Source organism: Triticum aestivum, chromosome 5B (genome assembly GCF_018294505.1).
Source record: "Triticum aestivum cultivar Chinese Spring chromosome 5B, IWGSC CS RefSeq v2.1, whole genome shotgun sequence".
Lineage (NCBI taxonomy): Eukaryota > Viridiplantae > Streptophyta > Magnoliopsida > Poales > Poaceae > Triticum > Triticum aestivum.
The window spans coordinates 131,950,335-131,961,508 of record NC_057807.1 but is presented as its reverse complement, the minus strand read 5'-3'; the positions used below and the strand labels follow the sequence as shown (position 1 = coordinate 131,961,508).

At 43.9% G+C, this 11,174-nt stretch overlaps 1 non-coding gene across 1 annotated transcript; it reads right to left on the bottom strand.

The window, feature by feature from the left end:
- Positions 1 to 1,602: 1,602 nt before the first annotated feature.
- TRNAK-UUU (transfer RNA lysine (anticodon UUU)) lies at positions 1,603 to 1,675 on the bottom strand. The gene has a single exon. It is a non-coding gene; the product is annotated as a tRNA-Lys (tRNA).
- Positions 1,676 to 11,174: the final 9,499 nt, after the last annotated feature.

Below are 11,174 nucleotides of genomic sequence, written 5' to 3'. Positions count from 1 at the left end.
GGTGCTTACTTGAGCAAGAAGCCAAGTCATCGATAATCAAAGAAAGGTGTGAGTGAACGAGCCCAACTTTCCGATTCAAATATGACTCCTTTCCACTTTCAACAAATAGAGAAATCTCCGCTAGGCTAGCAGTGGGTAACCAACATAGTGCCCCATTCGTTCCATGACATCCAATCAGTTCTCCTCGGATTCCAATCCAATCTCCCAATCAGTGAGAAATAGACGGTCGGATGAGATCTCGAACGTTGTCCCTACCTACTGAGGAATCAAAAGTGTACGTAGAAAAATAGAGTGTTGGAAATGCATCGAGGAGAACTTACCTTGTGAGTCACTACTCCGGCACTGGGCAGGAATACTACTAGCGAGGCTTATAGGCGGCTAGTTCTTAAAGAAATCTGTCAGCTATAACCTAGCCTATTGAATCTGGTACGCCCGAAGCACGAAACTAGATAGGTAGCCCTACCTACGACTAGAAAAGTATCGTATTTTTTTCTTCCAGTAAATCTTCCACTCATTCCTTCCATTATGGAATATCATTTGGAGTGTATTTTCCCTCTGAAAAAAGGCTTCACCCTCACTTCACTGAACTTATTGGAAATGCCTAGGACAGAGTTCATTCACTTGCCCAGCAGCCCTACTCCTCATAGTTGATCCGAATTTCTATCCCTGATTGACTCAATCAGGAAGAGGAAGACTTGATAAAAGATGAAAAGAAAGGATTGGTTACCTTTTGAAGTCAAGAAAAGAAAGGAAAGGGCTATTTATGAGTTTATGTAGATGAAGTTTCAGATTCTTGGATGAGCGGAACATCTTTGAGACAAATCATCTCTACCCGGGTACATAGCTTCATCCAAACCATGGATCCACGAATTGTTGACTCGCTCTAGAAAAGAGCTTCGTAGTTGGGAGCTCTGAACCGATGATCGATATGGTTTCCTAGGATGAGAACTATGGTTTACTACTTGAAAGAAAGTTGTTTTATCTTTTTTTCACTTTTTGAGGTGTTTTGCCTAGTCTGAATTTCCCCTTCTTCTATTTGATCAAGATGGATAGCAAAAAAGCATGAATAGGCCTACTGGGATGGAAGGAGAGAAGGACTGAACGAGAAAAGGAAATACCTCTTTGTTTACCTTGGAATGAATTGCTCAACTACTTAGGTAACGAAACGAAACGTTCATCTACGATCTTTCTTAAAAAAAGATAGGACTGTACGGCAGTTCTCGTTAGTAGATTCGCAGAACAGAAGAAGAAGTTCACTTTGACTTGCGCACTACAAAAAGGCAGCCAACGACTTCGGACGTACTCCGTCTTTCGAGCCTCTGTTTAGCTTCAAAAGATAAGGCGCTAGTGCAACGAACGCTGCTTTGGTGCGTCCCACCCCAACTAACTAGTGCTTGACTTGACTTTCCCCCGCGCCCTATCCAATGAATAAGGAGAAGGCCGGCCTATCAATGACCGAGCCAGTCTGATCTCCTTTATACTGACCTCAAATAACGAGCGAAGTCGAGATGTTGATGAGAAAGGGACTTTTCTCAAGGCCAAAGAGTGCTCTTTGAAGGCTACTATGCATCCTTACGAATACAAGAGTGGTTTTTTTTGTTTTGGGTATAGCAGGACTTGAACCTGCGACCATTAGGTTAAAAGCCCAATGCTCTACCAACTGAGCTATACACCCGATTTTACAAGAAGGCTTGGTGCGGAAAAGAAAAGAGGGCGGCCTGGCCCCTTTTCTTCTTATCATATCACAAGGGCGCGGCTCTGTATGGTATAGTACTGTGGAGCAAGTTTGGGAGTCCTTTCCACTCATTGAGGATTCTATCTAAAAAAGAAGGTCAACGAGGGAGACTACTTTGAAGTCCGGGCTGAACAAACTACTTCTCCTGCTACCAAAACAGAGAAATAAGGAAATAAGATGGATTCGTCTAATAAAATACCCAATGCCTGTAGTTGAAGAATTGTTGGATGAGTTATCTTGTGCTGTTTGGTTTACTAAGCTGGATCTGAGAGCTGGTTACAATCAGATAAGATTACATGAAGCAGACGAATACAAAACAGCATTCAAGACCCACGTCACTATGAATTTTAGGCTATTTGGGCTCACAAATGCACCACCCACCCTCCAGAGTGCTATGAACACAATTCTGGCTGAGCTGACTAGGGTTTGTGTACTTGTTTTTGTTGATGACATCTTAATCTACAGCAAATCCTTGCAAGATCATGTCACCCATTTGCAGCAAGTATTTGACCTTCTGAAGCAGAATCAACTATATGTGAAGTTGAATAAATATTCATTTGCTCAACCACAGATAGAATACCTGGGTCATGTCATTAGTGGGCAAGGGGTGGCTACAGACTAAAAGAAGATCCTCATAGTGAAAGAGTGGCCTACTTCCAAGTCAAGCACATTAGAGTTTGGGCTTAGCAGGACAGGCGTTTCATTCACAGGAGCTTAGCTCATTTGACTGCTCAAAGACTTAAAACACCAATGCAGCACAAAGCTTTCCTTTCCTCAAGCTCATGGGATTACAATATACCATCCAATAAAAGGCTCAGAGAATAGGGCAGCTGATGCACCACTATCTAGATTACATGAGCCAGATGAACTCAATGCCATTACTTCCTATCAACCACAATGGCTCACTGATATTGTTGCAGGGTACAACAAAGACACATTCACCCAGAATTGACTATCTGAATTGGCAGTCCTGAGCACTCACAAGAATAGCAAATATTCATTGCATAATGGGGTCATTCGATATAGAGGAAGAGTATGGGTTGGTGCAAACTTCTAAATGAAAAAAAACATCTTGCAAGCACTTCATGCCAGTGGTATTGGTGCCCACTCTGGCATTACTGCTACTTATCACCGCATCAAGGCACTATTTGCTTGGACAGGAATCTTTCAATCAGTGGAATCTTTTGTCAACAAGTGTCAAATCTGTCAGCAAGCTAAGGTAGAACATTAAAAACTCCCTGGCCTCTTCGATCCTCTACCCATTCCTGATGAAGCATGGTCCATTATCAGCATTGACTTCATCACTGGATTACCAAAGTCCCATTACTATGATTCAATTCAGGTGGTGCACGAGACAAGCCAAACAAACATAAATCGAATTAATACTGAAGAACACAAGCTGTGGGCCGTAAAGTGGAAACGGTTGCAGGCCAAAGCTGTCCCCCTTTGCCACTAAGACTTGAATCTTTAACCATCGGAATACCCGGTACTCTCTCTACCAAACAGGCAAGATAGTCTTATCTTGAACTCTGTCCCTTCTCTAATGATTGACAGGTTTAGTGCCTGGTAGTAAGGGTATTTTGTGGTCTATTGTCCTCCTAGGAGGTCACTCTGTAGGCTCAGCAAACAATTCACTGAAGCCATTCAAGACCGGTTGCAGGGCAGACAGACCATTGACTTGACATGACCGTAATACATACATAATAGGAAGGATAAGCTATAAGATAGAGATCCGGATTGTTGTGCTCCGGAATAAAGAAGAATACCATCTTGTCTAATCAAATACGAATACCATCTTATTGATTTAGTCAGCTTGCATCAACACATAAGATGTGATATGAGTAGTGGGAAATAAACTCTTCTTTGATCACTTGAAACATAGTATAAAGCATCCAAAACAGAATGAAATGTTGTTCAAAAGAAGAAGCTACCTGGCCCAACCACTACACCATTTTGCCTAATGTGTGACTACCCATATCAGTTACAACATCTTCCGTTTCCAAGTTTTCAGTGCCTTTTTCTTATAGTATACAAAATCGGATTCTGGATTGCTCTTCATTTCGTTCAATTTATCCCCTTGCTTTTCAACGTATATATATTAACCCGCCTTGTTTACCTATTTCTTCTACAATTCACATGACTCATTGAAACCAACTTTCTCCTTCCTACATTTTATCTCTACAGCAGTTATCCTGTATAATGATTTATTTTTGGTCGCTACTCTCCTAACCGACGAGTCGGAGAGGATACGAATGTCCATTCACCCTACCACCCATCTTCCTTCTAGCTTCCTTGATCAACGACGAGTAAAGATCCCGGAAAAGATCCAAGGGAGTACAATACACTTTATATTCACGTCTTGAATAATGAGGGGGGTAAAGAAGAAAGTCCGATTTCTCTCTCCTTTGTGGATATGCCCTTATTCAGCTCTTGAAAGAAAGAGAGATAGAAAGAGAGAATGATCAAACTCAACTAGACGGCAGTTCCTCTTGTTCAAACCTCTCTTGCCGAGTCTTCTCCTCATAGCGAGTTTCGCTCTCGCTTCGCGTGTCCTAAACATAAAAAAAAGAAAGAATTGATTGTGAAAGACAAGTGTTTCATTCCCCTCCCTAATCATTGAAATTCGAACTGTCCGCTAGCTCCTCCTTTGTTTGGATTATAGCCCTTCCTTGGGGATTTACTATCCAAAGTAAATCTTTCCAGTTTCAAATGCTACTATTTCTTCGTGGGCAGAAAGTCCAAAATCTTCTTTTTCCGGTACTCCTTACTCTTTTCTCCCGTCGTCATACTTTCACTTCTACGGACCTTCTATCCATAACGAGTTCCAGGATTGGTGAATCGATGTGGGAATAGATAAAACGATTGTTGAGTACACAGTATAACCGTGTAGCTCATCCAGAAGATCATCAATGACCGGTATCGGGTATTTCTTTTTTACGGTTTGCGCATTGAGTTGTCTATAATCCATAGGCGCCACGAACCTTCTTTCTTCTTGTAAAGAAGAGCCGGTGAGGCATGAACTAGGTTGTAGAGTACCATTCTAGAGTAACTCCTTGATTATGGCTTCAATTTCATCCGGTGGTGTGAATACCTATAAGGCCTTTGATTCACTGGTTGACTATCGTGAGGTGAATCCGATGGTCACATGGTCTTTTAGGAGGGAGGGTAGTGGGTTCTAAGAACACATCAGAGAAAGAGGACCAAACCTGCTTGAGTCCTCTTCTACATCTTGAGTACTTCCCACTCCAATGGATCTAGTTTTTAGAATAGCTTTGATCCGGCCATGTAGAGCACTCATAGAGGTCCGGCTTCACGTCAGTAATCTACCACACCCATGCTAGAATTCAGTAGAGTCCCCACTCGCCAACCGCGATGTCTTGGTTGAGAGGCCCCACCTACCCATCTTCCCACAGTTTCACTGAGGTAGCACCATCCCCAATTCGCCACTTCTTGTGTTGATGTACTAAGAAATTGGTTGAGGCAATCGACTTCAATCAGAGGAAGCACTTGTGCACATCAACTTAGGATATCCCCTCCGTTCTACACCAGATTATGCACTCACCTCTGGTATAATATAGGAAAGGAAGACGCCCTTTCAGTGCACGCCAAAGCAGCTTTGCCTAGAAGGCTTCGAAATACACTACTAGGTCCCTCATTCTCAGTCGGCCTTCACAAAGCGGTTTGCACACCTTGGACCAGCTGGACAGATGTTCCGGCCTTTCTCCTATTAAATGCATCTGCCACCTTATTTTCCATTTTACCCCTAATATTCCGCCTTTGAAAGTCAAAACTCACACTTGCTCATCTTAGCATGTAGCTGATTCCGCAGAAAAAGTGTTAGCTGCAAGTGCTGTTGATGCTCCTTCAGTGTTTTACTGTCAAGAAGTATATCATAAAACCAACACAAATCTTCTGGGCTTGAACACATCATTCATGAGTGCTTGAAACATTGCAGGAGCATTTGTAAGCCCGCATCAAATTGAATTCATAGTTACAGGGTTTTGAATGAAGTTTTGGGCTTGTCTTCCTCTCTCATCCTGATCTGATGATAGCCAGATCTTAAGTCAATCTTGCTGTAATATTTAGCACCACTCATCCAATAGGGCATCTATGTGCCGGAATTGGGTATTTCTTCTTTACTGTACTGGCATTTAGCTGCCTGGTTTCAATGCACACCCTCCATGTCCCATCCTTCTTCTTCACTAACAGCACAGGTGAAGCAAAGGGGCTAGTAGAGGATTGTATCAGTGAATTCTTCAGCAATTCCTCAATTCTCAATCTCAGCCTTTTGCAGATGTGAGTATCCGTATGGCTTCAGATGTTTGGGCTCAGTACCTTCGGGGGTCTATAGTGATCATGGATTCTTTTTTTTGTAAGGACTTAGGTTCTTGAAACACCTACTCTTAAGAGTTCAGTAGGGTTGAAATTGGATCAGAGATCAGAGATGTTAGGTTTACTGAGTTGACCATGCACCATTGAGCCATCATGCAGAACTAAGCTTGTTCTGATTTAGTAGCAATCAGCTCTTCTCCTTCCACCTGGTACAGCTTTCCTCCTCCCCTCTTGATTCCTTCCAGCACCACTTAAACACTGCGGAAAGGGTTTTGACCAGCTAGTCAGATTGCCCCATTACGGGTGTGTTACGCCAGAAAGTTCCTCAATCCTGTGCCTGTTCCCGAGCGAGTCAGTCCCATTTCGATGACGAACGACACGATGTGTGCCTCCATAGAGCTTCCCATTTGACATTTCTCCATCGCGAGAGATTCTCTCTAGCCACAGGTTCCCCAGTGGTACGTCCGGGGTCGGTTCAATCAGTGCGCTATCAGTCCAGTACCATTAGCTCTCCAAGGGTCGCAATCCATTCTTTCCGGGCAAGCCAGTTCAGTTCCTTTCTGGTAGCAAGAGATCCCATATCAGATTAAGTAAAGGGATTACCTAGCTAGCGCATATCGAAGAGTTGGAGACTTCCTGCCACTATAGAAAAAGCCGTTGATGGATCAATTTCTGTAGGTGGGTCTCAACTCGGATCGAGACATTCGGATTTGCCGATGAAGAGTACTGCCTTGGAGGGCTAGGGGTTGTAGGGGAAGAACCAACCTTTTGTAGGTAGCAAAACATCTCACTCAGTAACTAAATTAGAGTTCGATCTTTTACGTTTGTGTTGTCTTTTTGCATTTTTGTTTCGATCCGACATCAGATCTGAGTTATTGTTCACTGACTATATCTTAGACCATTGCGATCTCTTTCTTTCACTTGGTTTTTCTTCCTTCCCTTCGGTACTCCTTAACTCGGAGATACTCCTTCGGTACTACTTGGCTACTACTTGAACAGATGGGTTTAGTCCCTTCCTTCGGGCAACGTTTTCTCCGGGTACCACCGGCTTACCACCGGGTTGAAAGAAATCCCTTACTATTAGGACACAGTGTTCGGTACGACTTAAGGCTACTGGATTGACTTTCTTTAATGTTGCATCTGCTTTCAACTATTTCATAGCCTCCCATCCCGAGCAAACGTCGAGAGCAGGGTGTTGAGCCAAAAAGTAAAATCCATAGAGTTGGGGACTAAAGAGACTCTTTTTTTACAGCCAACCATGAAGAGAAGAGAGTCTCAGAGTAGATTCGGTAATGTTGAGTCGATCTAGTATGGAAAATTCCTCGCTGTGCGCTCGCCTTTTGCCTGCTTCTGCTTCATCTGCAGATCGGATTCCTTCCCCAGAGTTCTTACTTATAGGCTTTATAGCCAAGCAATAGAATAGCTGCTTCTTCTAAAGCGGATTAGAGTGCGACGACCAAAGCTACGGAGCGGCCTCTACCGCTTTCCCTACTGTTCTGGTTGAACTAGGGCTTTGGCTGAGTGACCACCTTCTTCCAGTATTCTTAGCTTACTGTTTGCTTCCTGCCTGATCGGTGCTGACTGACTGTTCTTGCTTGTCTTGGGCCTGCTCTAGTTTTGGTGCTGCTAACTAAGGGTCGAATTTCGTGACTTGATGAAGAGGAAGCCGAGTATCTTTGGTCTTGAAGAGTCAGGCCAATCCAACCGCTTGCTCCTGCCCAACTCAGTCTCAGCCGTACCATAATGCGCCTGGACTCAACACTTTTCTTGCTCCAAGACCACCCTCTAGCCCTCATGTAAAATAGATGACAGAATTGTAAACAATCATAGAATGATTTAAGCTGAGGAACATAGAGGTCTCTCCCACAATTTTTGTCATATACCTCTGGAATAGTGTTGAAATCACACGCCACTAAGCTGTTTTTTAAACCAAGTGGTTTATCTTAGTGTGCTAGCCGCTGCTTCATTTCGTATAGCGATAACGCTTTCTCTTTCTTAGCGCTCCACCCCGCGGAGAACTCTGGTTGCGCTTTGGTTGGCTTTCTCTTTTTTTTGATTTTCTCTAACTTGACTCAGCTTGACCTACTTGACTCAGCGGTTAGAGTATCGCTTTCATACGGCGAGAGTCATTGGTTCAAATCCAATAGTAGGTAAAGCCGGCCGAAACCCCCGCTTTTGCCAGCATGACAGCAAGCACAGACTGGCATCAAGGAGTAGAATGACCAAAGCATCGATTGCTTCCACTTGTTTGTTGCCTTCTTCGACCGACAGACAAGGTACCCCCCTCTTTTTCTCTTGCGAACCTACGTTGAGCTTGGGACAACCCGCGACTGGCATAGGATATTTCAAAAGCGCCAGGATCCATCCTTCTTACGAACCAAGAGCACTGGAGAAGCGAAGGGGCTCGTGCTGCAACGAATAATGCCATTGTTCATCATCTCACAGATTTGCTTCTCAATCTCTGTTTTCTGGTGGGGTGCATATCTATATGGCCGGACATTGACTGGCACTGCACCTGGCACCAACGGAATTTGGTGGTCACAGGCACGACGAGGGGGTAATTCCTTTGGCTCCCGGAACAAAGCATCAAACTCCTGTAGCAGTTCTTGAACAGCTGGAGGTGTCTGCTCTGCAGGATCAGCATCCAGAGTAATTGCTTGCAGATCATGCTCCTGGTGAATCTGACGCACTTGCACACACTGGCTAACAGCAGCCCGTTTCAGCAATCCTTGCAGCTTACGGACAGAGATTGGACGGCAGGAAGGATTATCTTGAATGCCATTGAGAGTGATGCGGCGCCCTTTGTGCGTGAATTTCATACAACGATGACGCCAATGTACCCACATCGGGCTATGGTCTTCGAACCGCTCTTGCCCTCCCCTTTCACTTCCATAGTGGTCTTCTTTGGCCGGCCCACTCATTTCACTCTCAAGCTCTCTGAGAAGAGAGAATCCGATTCAAGATGTTTCGAATTCAGCCTTTCCTTCATGTTCGTGCTTTAAGTCAGTTCGTACTTTTCAGTATCTAAGAGAATGACTGAACTCGCGTTGAAAGCTACTAAACAACGGCTGACAGAGACTCATAAGAGGGAGAGCGGTAGCAAAAATGAGATCTTTCGTCTAGACAGAAGAGAGATCCTTTCCTTCCTTTCTATAGGAAATGACTGATGTTGCTAAGTCACCTTCCGCTACTCTTGCGTCATCCCTTTTCCAATTCTTTTTGTATGGCTCGGTTGCATCCGATTGATCGATCCCTAGTCATTGATTACATGCATGAGTTCTTTGATTCACTACTGACTTCTTCTGTGGAGCCGAGTTCGCCGACTGAGACTACTTGAAAAGCATTTTCGACCAACCGATCTCACGACGATGAGTCACCCACATACTTAACAAAAAATGCAAATAGAAGAGCAAGTAAATCAAGCTCAATTACAACTCACTCTGATCAAATAGCACTCAGGTATAGGATTTCCAGCGGAAAGGTAGCCTTGCTCGCTTCTTTACCCTTGTACGCACAAATCTAGCTCATAGCAGCACTTTTGAGTTCGGTTACTTAAGTACAGAGATTGGAACAACTTAGTGCGGGAAGTCCCATATCTTGTCTTAGCCTCGCCTCACCTATTTCCTCATAACGAGATCAGAATGAAATAGAATGGAATCTCAAGTCTTAGCTAGATCAGGGCTACCACGTTCCCTCAGACGAAAAAGAAAAGAATACTAGACCTGTTGGACTCGCAAAGTAGGATCAGGCTTTTTCTACTAGAAACAAAGGAGAGCGAAAACTAAGTCAAAGGGGGAAGAGCTGTTTATGAGCATTTTAAGGCCGGTTGACAACATCCAATGTCTCCCACGAGGGTGCCTGAAACTCCAGTTTTTCTAGGTAGAGGTAGGTATATATATATTTAACACATTTTAGTTTGTAGGAAGATTCCCCGCTCTGAAATTTTTTCTATTTGGAGCTTCTTCCAAAGAGGTTGGGATTCTAGTTTCAATTGGATGTGTCCCAGTAAGATCGTTAACAACTGATATACTGCCTGAGACAGGGCATGCTCTCCCCTCCGCGTATCGAGAGAAAGAAACAACTTCCTGATTCCAGTTTATTTCATTTATACCTACGATATCCACGCTAAAGATGCAAACTTTTGCAGTTCATATCAGCCTGAATGAGGAAGTAGAGTCAGTTTCGTCCATAAACTGGGCCGAAGATCTGACAGAGGTTGACTTGCTGGCTTGTGAGTTGCCAGCTCCGTAGTTGATTGCTAACCAGAGGATAGTGACAGCCAATATTCCTATTCCTGCTTGTGTGCTTGTTTGCTATTCTTCCTGTTCCTGTTACGAGACGACCTCGGCTCAAGCTGACCCCACACCGAAAGTCGTCAAGCGGTCTTGGGCTCCATCAATCAGTGAGGAGGAAACCAAAACCTGTTGGAGTTCCCCGCCATCACCTCGCCTAGATCCGGGGGTTCATACCCTCCTGTAGAAGAGATGTAAGTCGCAAAGGCTACTTGCCTGCCGAGGGGGGAGAACTACCTAGTATCAAATTCACAAAGCAGCACATTTAGTAGTTGACATCTTTCTTTAGTTGGATCGCTACCATGTGGGGAGGTTCGATACAATACAAAACACCCATGTTATTTGCTGTAGGGTTCATCTTTTTGTTCACCATAGGAGGGCTCACTGGAATAGTTCTAGCAAACTCTGGGCTAGACATTGCTCTACATGATACTTATTATGTGGTTGCACATTTCCATTATGTACTTTCTATGGGAGCCGTTTTTGCTTTATTTGCTGGATTTTACTATTGGGTGGGTAAAATCTTTGGTCGGACATATCCTGAAACTTTAGGCCAAATCCATTTTTGGATCACTTTTTTCGGGGTTAATCTGACCTTCTTTCCCATGCATTTCTTAGGGCTTTTGGGTATGCCACGTCGCATTCCAGATTATCCAGATGCTTACGCCGGATGGAATGCTCTGAGCAGTTTCGGTTCTTATATATCCGTAGTTGGGATTCGTCGTTTCTTCGTAGTTGTCGCAATCACTTCAAGCAGTGGAAAGAACCAAAAATGTGCGGAAAGTCCTTGGGCTGTTGAACAGAATCCAACCACA